A 17,572-nucleotide genomic window follows, 5' to 3' on the forward strand; every position below is an offset into this window, starting at 1 on the left:
ATATAAGCAAGATAGTTCTTGCTTAGCTTAGCCACATGCCTATTTGACTCCGTGGTCTCCCCCACCAAATACAGTGCACATGGGAACGAGCATCAGAAAAACAATGGTTAAAGACAAATACTCAAAGGATAAAATACAATTCTATGACTGTACAGCATTGAGGGAAGCAGCAATCAAGAAAACATAGGGACTGCAATCAAAATATCTCTTGTATGCATAACCAGACTCTCGAAATGACCCACTAAGACCAAATGCACCTCTAATTATTCATCCATGTTCAGGGCCAGTGGATGCTGTGTGTTGAAACCTATAATGTACTGGGATTCCAATCTCCTTTGTTGTACTAAATAAAGTTATATAAAAGTCATACTCTATATTTAACATGCCCCACTCCCTGAAATAGGGAACAGGTTTACAGGGAATACAGGTTTCATCATTGTAGTGACAGCTGCAAAATCACCCTGCAGAGATATACTTTTGTAAGGGCCACTAGGGGAAGCAGCAATAGCACCAAATTATGTGGCACTTATCTAAATCATGTGGCAAGAAACTGCAAATTGAAGAGTTATACAGCATATACTATGTGAATATTATTTTGATCCATTTGAAGCATACATTTTTTTTATTGAAATCTACAAATTAGAAGCAAATAAAGTGGCTAATGTTGTAAATGTATAATTTTTTGGTAAAGAATCCAGCTACAGCATCACTTATTTTCACTAGCCCTGTCCATCGTGCCTTGTTTTATCAATTATCTATTATTGTATGGTAAATAAAACCTAAACGTTACGATTCTAATCAGTGTCCAATGTTAGCTGCACCCTGAAGACAAAAGCTTTAACAATATTTCCATTTTGCAGAGTTTAAACAACTCAACTGATTTAAAAAAAAAATACATTCTCAAAAGCATTATCTAGCAATATTTTCCTCTTTTTCTGCAGACATACAAAGAATATATTTTAATATTTAATTTACTATTTTCAATAAACATTTTCCCATAGGGAAAAAAAATATTTTTCAAGCTAATTATCTTAAGCAAAAATGCAAAATAAAAATAAATACCATGAAATGTGTAATATGGTTACCTACTGGCAATTTGAGTTTTAGTGACATAGGCAAACTACTGGACCTTTATTTCATTAATGTACGCTGCCTTTAAAACCCTTTTAGAGCAATACTGGACCCCAGAACTTGGTTAACTGAGAGAGAGAGATAGGAGAAGAAAGAGAGAGAGAGACTAACAAGTATTGTGATACAGTAAAAACACATATTTCACAGTGGCAGTCACCACTGTGTAGTTATAGTTAGGTCAGTGTTTCCATAGGAAAAGCGTTTTTTCTTTGGAAATAACTTTAGTCCACTCAAGCCAGAGGACTACAGCAATGCACTCTACGTGGCGTCACCCAGAGGCTCCTCAGGAAACTACAGAACGTTCAAAATACCACAGCCAGACTGATCCTCAACATCCCCCACCGCAGCTACATCACCGAACAAGCTTTGAGAACTTTGCTGGATCACAGTGAACAAAATAATCACTTTTAACCTCCTCACAGATGCCTACACTCCACGATGCAGCACCAGCATACCTGAACTACCACTTCTCATTCGTCGTACCCACCAGACACCTCCGAATCCACATATACAGCCAAGGCCACTGTTCCAAGCATCCACAAAACCAGAACCAGAGGAAGATCATTCTCCTATCTCACCGCCAAGGCATGGAACACCATGCCCCTCCACCTCAGACAATCCTCTTCGCTGACCCAATTCAGGAAAATCTAAAGACCTAGCTCTTTGACTGAACCCAGATGCACAGATGGATCAGCAGCCCCCCTTTGCCCTCAGCACTTTGAGAACCTCACGGGTGAGTAGCCACACGTTACAAACCCTGATTGATTGAAATCCTAATTGATTAGTGCTATTTGACAAATCTTCACAAAACTTTCCGCCGAAAAAAGATCATCCACTTCATTTTTGGGTGTGATCCCAAATGTGTGGGTGGGGGGGAAGAAAAAGAGGGTTTCCAAAACACATTTTCCCATGCAATTTCTCATAGGAATATTAACAACCCTTTTAGAGAAAACAGCCAAACCAAATTACATCACTGTTGGCAGAAAGCTAGAACATTAGTCAGCGTGCTTTTTGTGATTTGGTGTAAATCAGTTCAACCACTTCTGAGAAATTTGGCTTAAAAATAGACGCATATGGACAGTTGGTCCCGCTGGAGTAATAGTATTCCTGCAAGTAAACTCTTCAAAAAATAGAAGCTTCTATTTGGGTGAGAGCACTTTATTCCAGTCGTCCAGCAGTACAGAGCAATGTGATTGACTGGCCGCAACATCAACATAAATGTTGTGGCCACAATTACAGGACATTGAGATTAGATCCCCATATCCTTAAATTAAAAAAAATAATCCATTAGGGGCAGGTTATTAGTACCTTGACCCCCTGGTACTGGTCCCAGTGGTTACAATCGGGGCTAAAATAATGAAACAAAATTCATTCATTGCATCCCATGGTACTCCTGCAGAGTCCAGCGAGGCACAGTGAGTTACAGCAGGTCTATTGTGGTACCCAGCATAGTCGTTCCATGTTCCATGGCAGTATTGGAGTATAGCAAAATAGAAAGTGAGGGATAGGTGTCTGTAGTAAGTTGTGCAATAGTGGGGTGTTGGCCAGCAAAGGGGTTTGGGCACACTCATGGAGGGTGGGTGTCTGTGGGATGTGTAGTGCAGGCCCTTTGCTTCTGTTCTAAATTATCTGAAGGTATGCTCAGTGAGTTAATTAGCTAAATAGGCTCAAACATCCCCAGAAATCAACTGGAATAAATCAAAGGTTAAAGTGACATTATAGTTAGGTATGTGTAGCCCCTTGTAAATATGAATAGCTGGATAATTCTTGGCCCTGATGGACTCCGTAGGATAACGAAGTAATCATTAAGGTTGCAATCTGAAGAATAAAGACATGAATGTCAGAGCTCGTGTGTTTGGCGCAGTCATTCGCATGCTATTGAGCTGGGAGGACACTACAATTGGTGATGAGATAGGGGATCTGTAACATGAAGAAATTAAAGTGCTCTCCCTGAGGGTTTGCACAGGTCCAGCAAACTGCTCATGCATGCCATGTGTAGCTCAGTCAAAGTGAAGCAATCAATGTGAAGTTAAAGCGTCATCCAGCCAGTGCAAAGCTTTCAAAGACGGTGAAAGCCCTAAGCAAAGGTTTGTTTACAGTCAGCCCGGAACCTGCAGATATGACAGAAAGAAGAGGTACTGCACCACAACATAACTGAGCCAGCATACATACAGTGCGAAAGTGCTGAATGCTGCAACAAACCAGGGACAGAGAAGCACAGAAGACCCTGATAGCCAGCTGCAGAAGTGTGCCAAGGAAAGCAGAGGCATCTAGTCGGAAAGAACACAATTTCACTCACCAGCAAGAATCAACAATGGGGCATCCAACAACGAGATGAGTTCTTGCCACAGACTAGTGTGTTCAAAGTAGCATCCAAGACAATCCAAGTGAACGTACAGGTGTTGTTCTTATGGAGCCTTTGGTATCTGAAGCGACTACCACTAATGTTGCTTTTTGTGCTCAGCACACCTCAAATGTCTTCAGGATTTTGAAAAGTTCCAATGGCTGCAGAGTCCAGTCTAAAATATGGCAATGCCACCTTTGTTAAACCCTCCGCTTTCATTCGTTACAGACAAAAAATGGAATATTGGCACCAGATTGACTTCATGGATTGAAACATTTGATTATTTCATTGATTTCATTATTTCCTATGATGAATCAGCATTGAACATGAAAAGTAAGAAGAGGCACAATGCAGAAGAAAAAGAAATTGTGTTTTCGATGCAGAATCCCAGGTCTGTACAAATCAATCAATCAAATAGGATTTGTAGAGCGCTGCCTATGAACCCTTAGGGGTACCAGGTACTGGGGGGGGGGGTGATGCTGCTGCTGAGATGAGTTAGTTGAAGAGCCATGTCTTCAGGTCCTTCTTGAACTCCTCCTGGATGGGGGATACACAGAGGTGGCAGACATTCCAGGACTTGGCCACCTGGTTTGAGAAGGTGCAGCCTCCACTCCAGTTTCTGTGGATGTGGTGGGGTGAAGGCTAGGAAGCGAGATGAGGAACAGAGTTTGCAGTTAGGTGTGTGCCAGTCAGTGGACCTTTGAGAGACTTGACAAAAAAGAATGCTGTGTTCACCTGAATGAGATTGGAGTTTCAGGAAAGTAAAACATGCAATTAAGAATGTAATCAATCAATCACAGCATTTGTATAGCGCGCTACTCACCCGGAAGGGTATCAAGGTGCTTGGGGAAAGGGGTTCGCTACTGCTCGAACAGCCAGGTCTTGAGTTGTCTCCTGAAGGCGAGGTGGTCCTGGGTCAGCCGGAGGTGGATGGGGAGGGAGTTCCATGTCTTGGCCGCCAGGTAGGAGAAGGATCTGCCTCCGGCGGTGGCTCTTCGGATGCGTGGCACGGTTGCGAGGGCGAGGCTGGTAGACCGTAGCTGGCGGGTGGGCGTGTAGAAGGTCAGGCGGTCGTTAAGGTACTTGGGGTCCAGGTCGTGGAGAGACTTGTGTGCGTGGGTGAGGAGCCTGAACGTGATCCTCTTGTCAACGGGGAGCCAGTGCAGGTCCCTCAGGTGGCTGGAGATGTGGCTGCGTCGGGGGATGTCCAGAATGAGTCGGGCGGAGGCGTTCTGGATGCGTTGGAGTCTTTTCTGTAGCTTGGCTGTGGTTCCGGCGTAGAGGGTGTTTCCGTAGTCCAGTCGGCTGGTGACGAGGGCCTGGGTGACCGTCTTCCTGGTTTCGGTCGGGATCCATCGGAAGATCTTGCGAAGCATGCAAAGGGTGTGAAAGCATGATGAGGATACGGCGTTGACTTGTCGGGTCATCGAGAGGGAGGAGTCCAGGATGAAGCCCAGGTTGCGTGCGTGGTCTGTTGGCTTGGGGGCGCTGCCCAGGGCTGGGGGCCACCAGGAGTCGTTCCAGGCGGAGGGTGATGGTCCCAGGATGAGGACTTCTGTCTTGTCTGAGTTCAGTTTCAGGCGACTGTTCTTCATCCACTCGGCGACGTCTTTCATCCCTTCGTGTAGGCTGGTTCTGGCGGTGTCGGGGTCTCTGGTGAGGGAGAGGATCAGCTGGGTGTCGTCGGCGTAGGAGATGATGTTGAGGTTGTGTTGGCGTGCGATGGCGGCTAGAGGTCTCATGTAGATGTTGAAGAGGGTGGGGCTGAGTGATGATCCTTGCGGGACTCCACAGATGACTTCGGTGGCCTCGGATCAAAACGGGGGGAGGCGGACTCTCTGTGTTCTTCCGGCAAAGCCGAAATGGCTTTTTGCTGGGAAGATAAATAGGAGAACTAACACATAGTCTAGTTGGCACTATTGATATTGCTACAGAAATCTCACCACCCTTAGCCTCCCTCAGTTTTGATGCAGTTAAAGCCTTTGATCAAGTTAATTGGAAAACATTTGAAGTTGGTCCTTGCCTTTCTGGAGTTTTGCTGAAGATTTGTACCTCCCTGAAGGCAAGTGTCTTGGTCAATGACTCCTTATCTGCCACAATTAAAATCATGAGAGCAACTAGGCAGAGGTGCCCCTTGTCCCCGATCCTATTTGCGCTCTATATACAACCACTGGTGTCTAAGACTGAATACAGAGAGAGTCCCCTTTAGGTGTCGGGGGTTGAGCAGGAAAGTAGCCCTGTCTGTGGATGACCTGATGTTATACACTTCAGACATTACTCAATCACTGTCACACATTGAACAGGAATTGGCTTTCTTTAAGAGGTTCTCAGGCTACAAAGTTAATGAGACCAAGACATAGATAATGCTTTGGAACGCAAAAATGAAGGAAGGAGGTACTAATGCAGCATATTCACAATCTTGAAAATCTTGTGAACAGGAACATGGAGAGGGTGAGGAAAGAAGTGGACAAGTGAACGACTAATTCGCAATTATTGCCCCCTAATGATTTATTGACAGGTTAATCTTGTGAAAATTTACCTTGTTATTTGGGCCTTAAAAAGCATTAGATTGTTTTGGAAAAAACTGAGAAGAAAATTAGTTAAAGTAGGCCTTTCTCTCCACAATATTCAGCTTTACTGTTGGGCCTTTCAATTAGAGAAATAAATAAAATATAAATGACAGCATTTGTTAAGCGCATAAGCTACCTCCAACAGAGGTGTCCCGGGGCTGGGTTCCATCGGGAAGATTAAGCAAGCTATTTCCCAGAGTCACATGTGCTGGGCTAACCTGCCGCCAGAGGCAGGGATCAAACCGTGAACCCTGTGGTCCAGAGTCACCCTGGCCGCTGCACCACATCTCTTTCCCTTGAGGATACTGTTTTTTTCCCTTCATGAGACCTACATAGGGAACCTTTAAAAGGCCATGTTGGAAGGTGTTAGGAATGGAGGGTTTCTCCATAAATTTGGAGCCCCCAAATACTAAAATAAAAGTAAGACTGAAGTGTCTGAAATCAGCTGAAAGATGATGGGCTGATGTTAGAATCCTACAAGGGATTCCGTATTATAATAAACTGACACCAATTGGGACTCTCCAAGGACCCCGGAATGTCTGAAAGATTATTTCATCATCCCCTTGAGGAACACTGGGATTATGAGATGGGGACAGGTTATGGTGGAAGATAAACTAATGCCATTGGTTGACTGGTCGATGCTCTTAAAGTCACACATGTTCCGATTCAAATATTATCAGCTGGCCACTTGGTTGAAGACAAAAGATTGTGTGCCTAAAAGCATTATCAAAATGGAGTTTCAGAAAGCTAAGCCTATGAAGAAGGAACTATCTAAGTGGTACTTGCATCAAGTAGAGGCAGCTGAGACGAAGAAGAAGCCAGCATTTAGTGTATGAGCAGACAACTTACCCTAAGAGGAGCTACAGTAACTCTGGCAAGTATCTTTAATTTATTGTATTCTACAGAAAAATATGCCCCTCTCAAGACAAACCACCTGTTCACTTTTCACAGAATGTATTGGACAGCCACGAAGCTGGCAAAGATTGTTAAAGATAGGGATCCGAGGTGTAAAAGGCTTGGGACTCAGGATGCGGATTCACATGTTTGTCAGCTGCCCATTTCTGACCCACTTCTGGCAATCGGTGGGTAAGATGATTGCAAGTATTCTTGCAACGGCGGTGGAGGGAAGCCCAAAGTACCATTTGGAACCCTAGGTAATGCAGTGGAGGGGGGCTCGCCTAATCTGGATTAAGGCAAATTCTCTTCAACTTGCTCCTCCTAGCAAGGATCAAAACTTAACTTTAACTGAGACAAAAGTCTAACTTTAAATTCCTTTGTGAATACAAAAAGTCATAAAGTTAGTCTTTCATCTCAGTTTACCTTTGTGAATTGGGGCCGTCCTTTTTGAGTTTCACTGAGTTGCACATGTACTTGCAGACCCCTATGCTCTGTTATACATGCAGTCTTCCACCCACACTGCAATCGACCTACCTGTTTGCAGAAGTATAGAGCCACTCACGTACCCAGTCAGAAATTGAGAGAGGCTCTTATACATTCACTAACATACCTACACAGTAGTTATGTATGTAGCAGTATAAGAGGCAGTTGCACACACATTTACATACCCATACACGCTAATACAGCTAGTAAGTAATTCATAGAGCTACTTACTTACAAATTTAGACATCATAGAGTTACTAAAAGAGCAAGTGACATACTGGCATACTTACTTCAATATATGCTGGCTCACCCATAGAGAGACTGGTGCACTCATTCAGATATGTAGTCAAGGAGTGAGAGACCTAGAACACCCATCCAGACAAGTCATCATTTAAACATGGGTCAGGCCAACTACTGCAGAGCCTGTGTGTGCAATTTGATGGGCAGACTGCCTTGGCATTTAAAACTACTTTGCCAAGCCCTAAACTTTCCTTTTATTACATATGTCGCTGAATTGCCTCAAACTGTGATGAGGAGGCATGGCATGGCCATTAATGTGTGGCATTTGACACAAAAGCCTACTCCTCCCCATGGGAGGTGTAGGGGAGGTGCAATAAGGAGAAATAACCTTATTTCTCCTCATTATTTCCTCTTTCTGTATGTGTTGCAGAGGAAATTGCCTCCATTGATTGTTTAGGTGCAGAAAGGTGTCCCTTTCTGCAAAACATCAATCATTCCCACAACGCAAACATCCTTGCAGCATGGTGCAAGGATGCTTGCATTGCATGGCAGCCAATTGTGCGCCAGTACTGGGGAAGAGGACAGGAATGCGGCATATCTCATAGATACGACGTATTACTGTCCTTTTCCTATGACATATGGCAGCACAGCAAGAAGGGATTTCATAGGAACAGGCATGCCTTCAGGCAATGTGCACTGCAGTTCTTTTTGTTTGTCTGAGTTGGGGTTAGCTTATCTGCTGCCATTTGGGAGGCAAGACCTAGACTCCCCCTAAGTGGCACCAATAGATTCCGCTCCGCTGCAAGAGCAGAGTTTTTAAAAACTTTGCACTCCAAATGGAGTGTGGAGTTCTAAAACTCTGCAAACTCCACCTATGGAGCGGAGTTAACCACCCACCCTTAATATGGAGTGTGAAACATTACTGTGAAGTGGTCAGATTGGAAGGGTGGATAGATTGAGATCAGAAGAAATGTATGAACACCATAGCATCCATCCTCTGCATTCAGTTTTAAATGTAGAAAGCAAAAGGAACTTCCATGAGTGTGTGGCAGAAACGTTTAAAGGCTCTCTGTTTTCTACAACTGTTTCCCAATGGAGAACGTGAATGCTATGATGACTGCCCTGTCAGATACCAGCAGCTGAATACTGGTAAATCAGATTATATTCAGAGGACCCTGTATTTCACCAGTGTATTCCATGCATATTCCAGCTTCTGTTTGAGAGTGACTTTTCTGGACCTTCACATGCTGTAAGCCAATTGCTAAGGACAGGAGTAAATCTCCAAAACCTTTTTGCAAAGGAGTTTGTCGTCAAAATTCATAGGAAGGATGAAAAGTTGAATTACAGCTTGACTAATTTTATGGGATGCCAAGTTGCACCAACTAGCATTGGTATTGTCACCATGGTGAGCTGAAATGTATGTTGAAAAACCTAGTTACTCCTACTTGGTTTAGGATGCTCAGTTGTGCTGAGTATGTGTGGGATGACCTGCTAACATTAAGGACAACAATGTGTAGACAGATAGTGAAATTTGCTCCTTGGATCCCGCAGATATTTTAACCTAAGGTTTCAAGCTATGATGTCTTTCCTCTGTAACAAAACAAATCCTCCTCTTGGTGAAGTAACTGATGCCTTTTGGTATAAAAAAGTACCAAGAAAGAGTTGTTTCTCTTATTCACATGTTGTTCTGTATAAAAGATGTGCCAACATTTGAAACAGACAGTGATGAGTTTGTCCTGTCTTTTATAGAACGTAATGTGACATGCGCCATTCCAAAAGAAGGTGGTGAAAAAGGCTTCAGACAATAACTTCTGAGATTTCAACTACCGGATTCCAAAACTATGCCTTTTGACAGATTAATTAAAAATGTATACCAAAATAGGACCTGCCCAAATGGTAGAACAGCTATTGTATCTATAGTGCACATAAAAATAAGTGAAAAATACCTCATATTATTGTAACATCAATGCAGAGAAGATAGATCTACATTGGAGCGTTGCAAACTTTAAAGCTGGACATATACAAAATTTCTCGAAGAACATATACTACTTTAGCTCTTATCTTTCATGAAGGAGTTAATGTAACAACTGGACACTAAATTGTCTTTTTAAAGAGTGAAAATAGATGGACATAGTGCAATGACCTCAAACTTACATTCAACCCAAAACTGCCTTTCAAACTATTAAATTCTTACCTTTTTTCTTCAATCAATCAAAGTTCTAAGGAGTATTTGAGGAAAGAAGTAATGTACATTATTTCTTATACATGGATTGTTAGTGTGTTAGACATCATTGGGCTTATCGGGTGATGTCTTTACAAAGTTCTTCAAAATACAAGAGTGCTTTTACCTTTCACAAAGGAGTTATTTGAATGCTACACTGACTAATTAAAGACTGAAACTAGATGCACCCAATGCAATCTTAGCAACATTACATTGAAACCAAAACTGTCTTTCATACTATAACATTGCCACTTTTTGTTTCTTCAACTAAAGTTTTACATAATGTTTGTGGAAAAAATAATGTATAGGACTCTATGTACAAGGATTAACAGCATTTCAGACATCGTTCAGTCTACCAGGGGTGAGGTTTTTAAAATAAATCTGTGAATTCAAGTGTATTTAAGGTATAATAATAAAGGTATTTTTAAGATAGGTGTTTTAGATTACTGTTGTAACTTAGGTAAACTACTAATGAATGAATCTTAGTGAGTGTAATGCATAGTGTCATTTATTTAAAGTGAAATACTGTGCAGTTTTGTTTTGCTTTTCCTACAATCTATCTGATTGTCTTCCCCCACTGTTCAAGAATGAATATTCATACAGTACATAATTTATTGTGTACAATTATGAAAGCAGAGAACAGTAAATATTTTAATATAATGTGATCTGCATAAGTGTTAAAACTGGGGGTCTCTAGTTGGCAGAGGTAGGTACCACTGTCCAAATAAGGACCCTTGCTTCTAGTCAGGGCAATGAGATAACCCTCTTAGATAACCCCTGCTCGCCCTCTAGGTAGCTTGGCCTGAGCAGTCTAGGCTAACCAGAGGCAATGCGTAAAGTATTTGTACCAACACTCACAGTAACACAGTGAAAACACCACAAACTGATTCCACAACAGTTTAGGAAAATAAAGATATTTATTCTAAACTACACAAGACCAAAACCTCATAAATCCAACAAACACAGTTCAAGAATAAGGTTTCAAAAGAGTTCTTTAGGTTGTAATCAAAGTTCTTTAAGTTGTGTTAAAATAATCCACAGATGCGTGAAAAGTTCACAGTTGCGTCACGTTTACTCACAGTACCTTTTAGATGGAACAAAGTTCCACAAGCAGGAAGCTGGTGCGGTGGAAAACAAGCGATGCGTTACTCCTGAGACCATGGGGAGGCGATGCGACAGCCCCACTGCAGCAGCGGGTGTGTTGCGACGAATCTGGTCTGTATGGGGAGGAAGGCCGCTTGCGTGGATTCCGGTGCATAGGTTCCGTAGGAAGTCTGTTCTCGCAAAGGCACGATGCGATGATCTCGTAGGGGCTGCGACGATCTCCGGGGCGACGATGCGCGGTCCAGCGGTGACCCTCTCTCTCGCAGCTCCTCGATGCGATGGTTCTGCGACGATGTTCGCAGCGACGTGATGCGGTCCGCAAGCAAGCGGTGCGGCGATCTCACCCAGCGACGACAGGCTCTGCGACGACACTCGCAGCGATGTTCGATTCTCCGGCACCAGTCTGGTGCGTCCCGCAAATGAAGGATGCGACGGCTCTGGCAGCGGCGTCAGGCGCTGCGCCGATGTCGACCTTTTAGCGGCGGGAAACTTCTTGCACTGTCGGGGATGCGCTCCGCAAGCGAGCGATGCGACACTTTTCAGCTTCAAAAGTCTTCAGGGAGACTGGGGGTGAAGTCCCCAATAAACTAAACAGGTAACGTTCATGAAAGTACACTATCTGGTATAATATCATGTTCTAAATGGCTATAATCTGTTCTAGGTAGATAATACGATCTGGTTACCCTTCTGTCGAGAAAATTCCCGTCTTTTTCCTAACAGCAGCCTTCTTCGATTAAAAATATAAATGAAAACTGTCTTGCTGAAACAAGAGGTTTTAGGTGGATGAAACTGAGTTTGTGAGATTATAGAAAAAGGATGTATGGTGTTGTACGATGTTGTAATATAAATTCTACTACTCATTTGGCTAAGGCTATCTGTATGCCTTCTTTGGATTCCACGAAACAGGGAATTCTAGCTTGGGGAGTGTCTTCAGGTGGTCTGTTACTGCACAGTGTCAAAAATGTCATCCTGGCATGTATTGAATCAACTCGTCTCATAAGTGTTCAGTAGAGTGATAGTAATACAAGTAAAATGAAATGATGGAATATGTCTTTTTTGTGTGAGCTTATCAAAAATGCAGTACTAAGGCATGACTTTTTTACTTCTAGATTTTTACTCCTTACCCCTGCCCAGCATACTACCCTGGCCCTGACGAAGGTGTGGCCATATTGGCTTTCCACCGAAACGCGCGTCGGCACGTTGTCCCAGGAATACGGCAACCCGCTCCAAGCACATCAGGACCCGTATTAATACCATCTTCCTGGTTGAACCCCCCGTTTTAGACAACTTAATTAAGATCTATTGTTGTCTACGCCAGGACTACAAGAATGGATGAATGAGAGTTGAATGTTTCTATCGTAGTTAGGAAAATCCCTGTGTGAATGAGTGTGGTAGTTTGTTTGAAGTGTGGGCAGATCTTAATCCTGAAAAGAAATTTTGTCTATGTGTTTTGCGAAATATCAGTGACTATTTAAATTTATACATGTATGTCTTTTGAATATATTTAAGAAGAGAAAAATAAAAAAATATGTATTTTTTCAAAACATGTTGTTGAATTTGTTTGGAATGACTTAGCTTTGTCCTGTGCAGCCTCAGCCTCTGGGTTAACCACCCCCTCACTTTATCACAGTAGGATCCTCTAGCTGGGACCTCTATAAATAATTGGCAGGGTACCTTCTATTTTTCTCTATACAGGTGAAGTCCTTTTGTTCCTGGGACTTCAAAAACAGGGAGCCAGCTCTTCCCAGGCCCTTGGAGATTCCTTCAAGACAGGGGACACAGCTCACAGCAAAGTCCTTCCCCTCTCCTTGGCAGCAAAGCAACAGCAGGTCAGTCCAGCAGAGCAACAGCAGGACAGTCTTCCTTCTTCAGAGTCAGCTTTCTCCTTGGCAGAGGTTCTTTCTTGATTCCAGGATGATCGAATTTTCTGTTGTCAGGGGTCCTGTACATATACCCCTAAAGTCTTTGTTCTCTCTGTGCATGTGGGCCCTGAGCCCGGTCTGAACCAGTTCTGGGTGGATCCTGAGCACTTCGTTTTGCTGGCTGCATCTTTCCTTTCAGAGTGAGGGGCAGGGTCCTCAGCCGCCCAGCAGGAGGTGGAGCCAGCATTGTGGCAGGCAGGCACAGCCCTATTCAGCCCAGGTGCTAACTCCTCCCACCACTCAGGTTGCAATTGCATTCATTCAGCCTAGTGCTGACTCATCCAGCCTCTGGGGGAATTCCCCAGCCCCTGTCACTCACAAACCAGACAGTCAATACACAAACAGGCCCAGGCACACAGAAAGGTCAGACAAGAGAACAGCAACTTTCTAAAAGTGCTGTTCTCACACACAGGATTTAAAAACCACCTTTTCCTAAAAGATGTGTTATTAAATTCTGAGTTCAGGGATACTAGATACTTATGTCCTATCTTGTTCCTATGGGAAGAAATGCTGTTAACCACTGTAGCCAGCATCCCCCATGTTAACCTATGGAGCAAGATAGCCTTACAATAGTGAAAAACGAAAATGGCTGTAATTCACTACCAGAGCATGTCACCTGCACTAGCACATGCTCTACCTTTCACATACACTGCACCCTGCCAGGGGGGTACCTTGGGCCTTCCATAGGGGTGACTGATGTGCACGAAAAGGGAAGGGTTAGGCCTGGTCAGTGGGGACACTGACCAGGAGGACATGGCAGTTCTAAACTGCCAATAGGCGCTGCAGTGGCAGGCCTGAGACACCATTTTTAGAGCTACTCCTGTGGGTGGCACAATCAGTGCTGCAGGCCCACTAGTAGCATTTGTCATCACCAGCCCTGGCACACCCAGTGCACTTTACTAGGGACTTCATGGTGATACAAATATGCCAAACATGTATATCCAATCAGAATAACAATTTACATAGAGAGCATATGCACTTTAGCACTGATCAGCAGGGGTAAAGTGCGCAGAGTCCTATTGCCAACAGCCACGGGTCAGGAAAAATAGGGGAGGAAGAAGCAAAAAGTTTGGGGATGACCCTGCAAGAAGGGTCAGTTCCAACACACCCCCCTTCCAACCTAAAGCCAGGGTAGACCAAACGATACCTCAATGGGATTCCCTGCTTAAGGCGACAGAACACGGAACCTGGCCCAAACGGCAGGGCACTATTCCTGTTCTACGCCTTCCTGAACCTAGTTGTATCACTCTATCCATACTCTCAGGGTCCACCATGCCAATCCATATGGAACCCTTCACCTCATCTGTGGACACCACCTGTGCAGCACCTAACCTTAATTTCCTCACAGGTGTGTCCCAACAGACCAACAGCAAGCCACAGTGACCACCGACAGTGATCAGGGATGAGACCCAGGCCTCATGCCTCTCATGGCTCTCAAACCCCTGTGGCATCAGAGGGTGGGGGGCAGTAGCCCCAGGTGCTTGGCACCCTTTGTCCACTCTCTCTCCTGTCAGTTCAGGTCTGTCACTCTGGCACTGACCCACCAGTTCCGGACCTGTATCCGTCCACCAAGACAACCAAGAACACAACTTTCCTACCAGTTCAGGACCTCCCTCCAGCAACTGGTCTCCTCACCTAGGGTTTAACCCCTCAGGTTGCACCGGGGTCAGAGGCGAGTGCTCCCTCCCTCTGCACCCCCTTCCAGAGCGCTGCACCCTCCCTACTGGAGGGGTACCCCTGGGAACCATATTGGTCAGGACACTGGTTACAGATGTCCTCCCTTCCCGGTCAGGCAGATCCTGAACCTGGTCTCCCAACCCAGGGACCAAAACCTGCGGTTGTGCATTCGCCTGGCACGCCAGGACTTCTGGGGACTCACATAGTACCCCCTTGAGGGTGACACACAACTCATGTGTCCTGTGACAGTCTGCCTGGCGCAGATCACCCGACCCCTGCCCACCTGACAGTGCGGGAAGATCCCCCAGGACAGAAGTGGTGTCACCATGGTCACTCCTGGGAGACTCAGCCCTTCTGACTGGTCCCTGACCCACTGGTTCACCCACTGGGGACTCCTTCCCCCTCTCACCCCTCAGTCTGGACTTCTGTACCCTCCCAAATGAAGCGGCACTGCCAAACACCAGAACTGATGGAGGCCTGGTTACAGGCACTCCCCGTTCAACAGACACTGGGAGATCCTCCTCAAATGGCCTACAAGTACAGTCTAGGTCCCCAACCTGGTGTTCCCTTAAGGAACCCTCCAGGCCCTGAGACTGGGTTTCGGGCACCGTGAGACACACCGTCCCACACTCCTTCCTTCTCCACTGAGACCGGACATGAGCCCCTACACCCCTCCCACTACACTGGGACCTAACCGGGCTACACTGAACCTCTTCCACCTCACAGGTGTGGAAGATATCTAAGCCACTCCTTTTGGGATCCCTCCCCAATGCCTCCTCAGACTCTCTGGAATTCACCAAGAGGTCTGCCTCCAACGCAAGCTCTCTGGGGTCAGAGAACTCACACTCCACCGGGTGTTGGCATAGCTCTGGAAAACAGGGACTTAGAATATGCTCTCCATCAAATGAATCACACAGCCACCCACATTTGTTAACCAAGCTACCCTTTGCCTCACCCTCCAGTGCCTCACACAAGTACCCCACACCACTCTCCTGAGACTGGCAAGACAGCATGTGACTGTATCTGTCACACAACCCACACTCTTCTGGCTGGTCTTCACTCACACACACCAAGGTTTCTACCACGGGGGAACCCCTCTCCCTGCACCTCTTATCTAGAGTCAGTAGAGTGTCCCTCCCACCACTGGGAACATGGTCCCCTGTGCCAGTCCCCCAATCTACTTCAGGGACACTGCACTCCACTGGAACTACATCATAAACCTGAATCCCCTGGTGTATGTTGACCCCCTCCCTCAAGTCAGGCGCCCCATCTCTGGGTGTTTGTACCTTTCTCTCAGCACTAGATATCATAACCATGCTGCCACCATCTGAGCTGGACTCCACCTCCAACTCAGCAAAGCTCCTCTCTTGAGCTACCCATGTTTCTTCTTCAGCTGAGACCCTCATGGCCTCACGCCTCTTGAGCTCCATCTCAAGCTTCCTCATTCGTAATTCATGGGCCAAGGACAATTTCAATTCCTCCAGGGCACGGGCATGTTTGCTCTCCTCCGCCGCCCTTTCTTTTTCCATTTGCTTCATCTTCATTTCAAGCCTCAACATTTCTAATTTATGATCTCTAGCCCTTTGGTTTTCCTCCAACTCCTCTGGGAAAAAACTTTCAGCTGAATGGTTGCTGCCAGCCCTTGAGGCTGCTCCGGACACAGGCAGATCCTGTGGCCTCAAACCATCCCTTTGTGCATCCTCATCCACATCTGCATCATCTGTCTCCCCAGCCTTTTTGGTCTCCCACCAGGCCCTTAAGGCCTCCTGTAGCTCCTCCTTCTTGGAGCGGCGCTTCATGGGGCATCCAAAGTTCCTGCAGAACTGCCTGAGTTGACCTACTTTGTAATCACTTAACATTTCAATATCAAACTCCAGTTCTGCAACATCACTTGCTGGTTTACCATTCTGAGACATGATGCTTGGATTCTTTCAGGGTTACGATCAAAAATAGAACCAAAAATAAAAAATGTAGTATGCGGTGGCGTAGTGGTCTGCACTCACTAGTGATGTACACCAATCACTGTGGGTCAAGTACAAATACAAGTTCAAATCCCACCGCCTGACCACCAATGTTAGAACTGGGGGTCTCTAGTTGGCAGAGGTAGGTACCACTGTCCAAATAGGGACCCTTGCTTCTAGTCAGGGCATGGAGATAACCCTCTTAGATAACCCCTGCTCGCCCTCTAGGTAGCTTGGCCTGAGCAGTCTAGGCTAACCAGAGGCAATGCGTAAAGTATTTGTACCAACACTCACAGTAACACAGTGAAAACACCACAAACTGATTCCACAACAGTTTAGGAAAATAAAGATATTTATTCTAAACTACACAAGACCAAAATGTCAAAAATCCAACATACACAGTTCAAGAATATGGTTTCAAAAGAGTTCTTCAGGTTGTAATCAAAGTTCTTTAAGTTGCGTTAAAATAATCCACAGATGCGTGAAAAGTTCACAGTTGCGTCACGTTTACTCACAGTACCTTTTAGATGCAACAAAGTTCCACAAGCAGGAAGCTGGTGTGGTGGAAAACAAGCGATGCGTTACTCCTGAGACCCTGGGGAGGTGATGCGACAGCCCCGCTGCAGCAGCGGGCGTGTTGCGATGAATCCGTTCTGTATGGGGAGGAAGGCCGCTTGCGTGGATTCCGGTGCGTAGGTTCCGTAGGAAGTCTGTTCTCGCAAAGGCACGATGCGATGATCTCGTAGGGGCTGCGACGATCTCCGGGGCGACGATGCGCGGTCCAGCGGTGACCCTCTCTCTCGCAGCTCCTCGATGCGATGGTTCTGCGACGATGTTCGCAGCGACGTGATGCGGTCCGCAAGCAAGCGGTGCGGCGATCTCACCCAGCGACGACAGGCTCTGCGACGACACTCGCAGCGATGTTCGATTCTCCCGCACCGGTCTGGTGCGTCCCGCAAACGAAGGATGCGACGGCTCTGGCAGCGGCATCAGGCACTGCGCCGATGTCGACCTTCGTAGCT

Source organism: Lissotriton vulgaris, chromosome 3_2 (genome assembly GCF_964263255.1).
Source record: "Lissotriton vulgaris chromosome 3_2, aLisVul1.2, whole genome shotgun sequence".
Lineage (NCBI taxonomy): Eukaryota > Metazoa > Chordata > Amphibia > Caudata > Salamandridae > Lissotriton > Lissotriton vulgaris.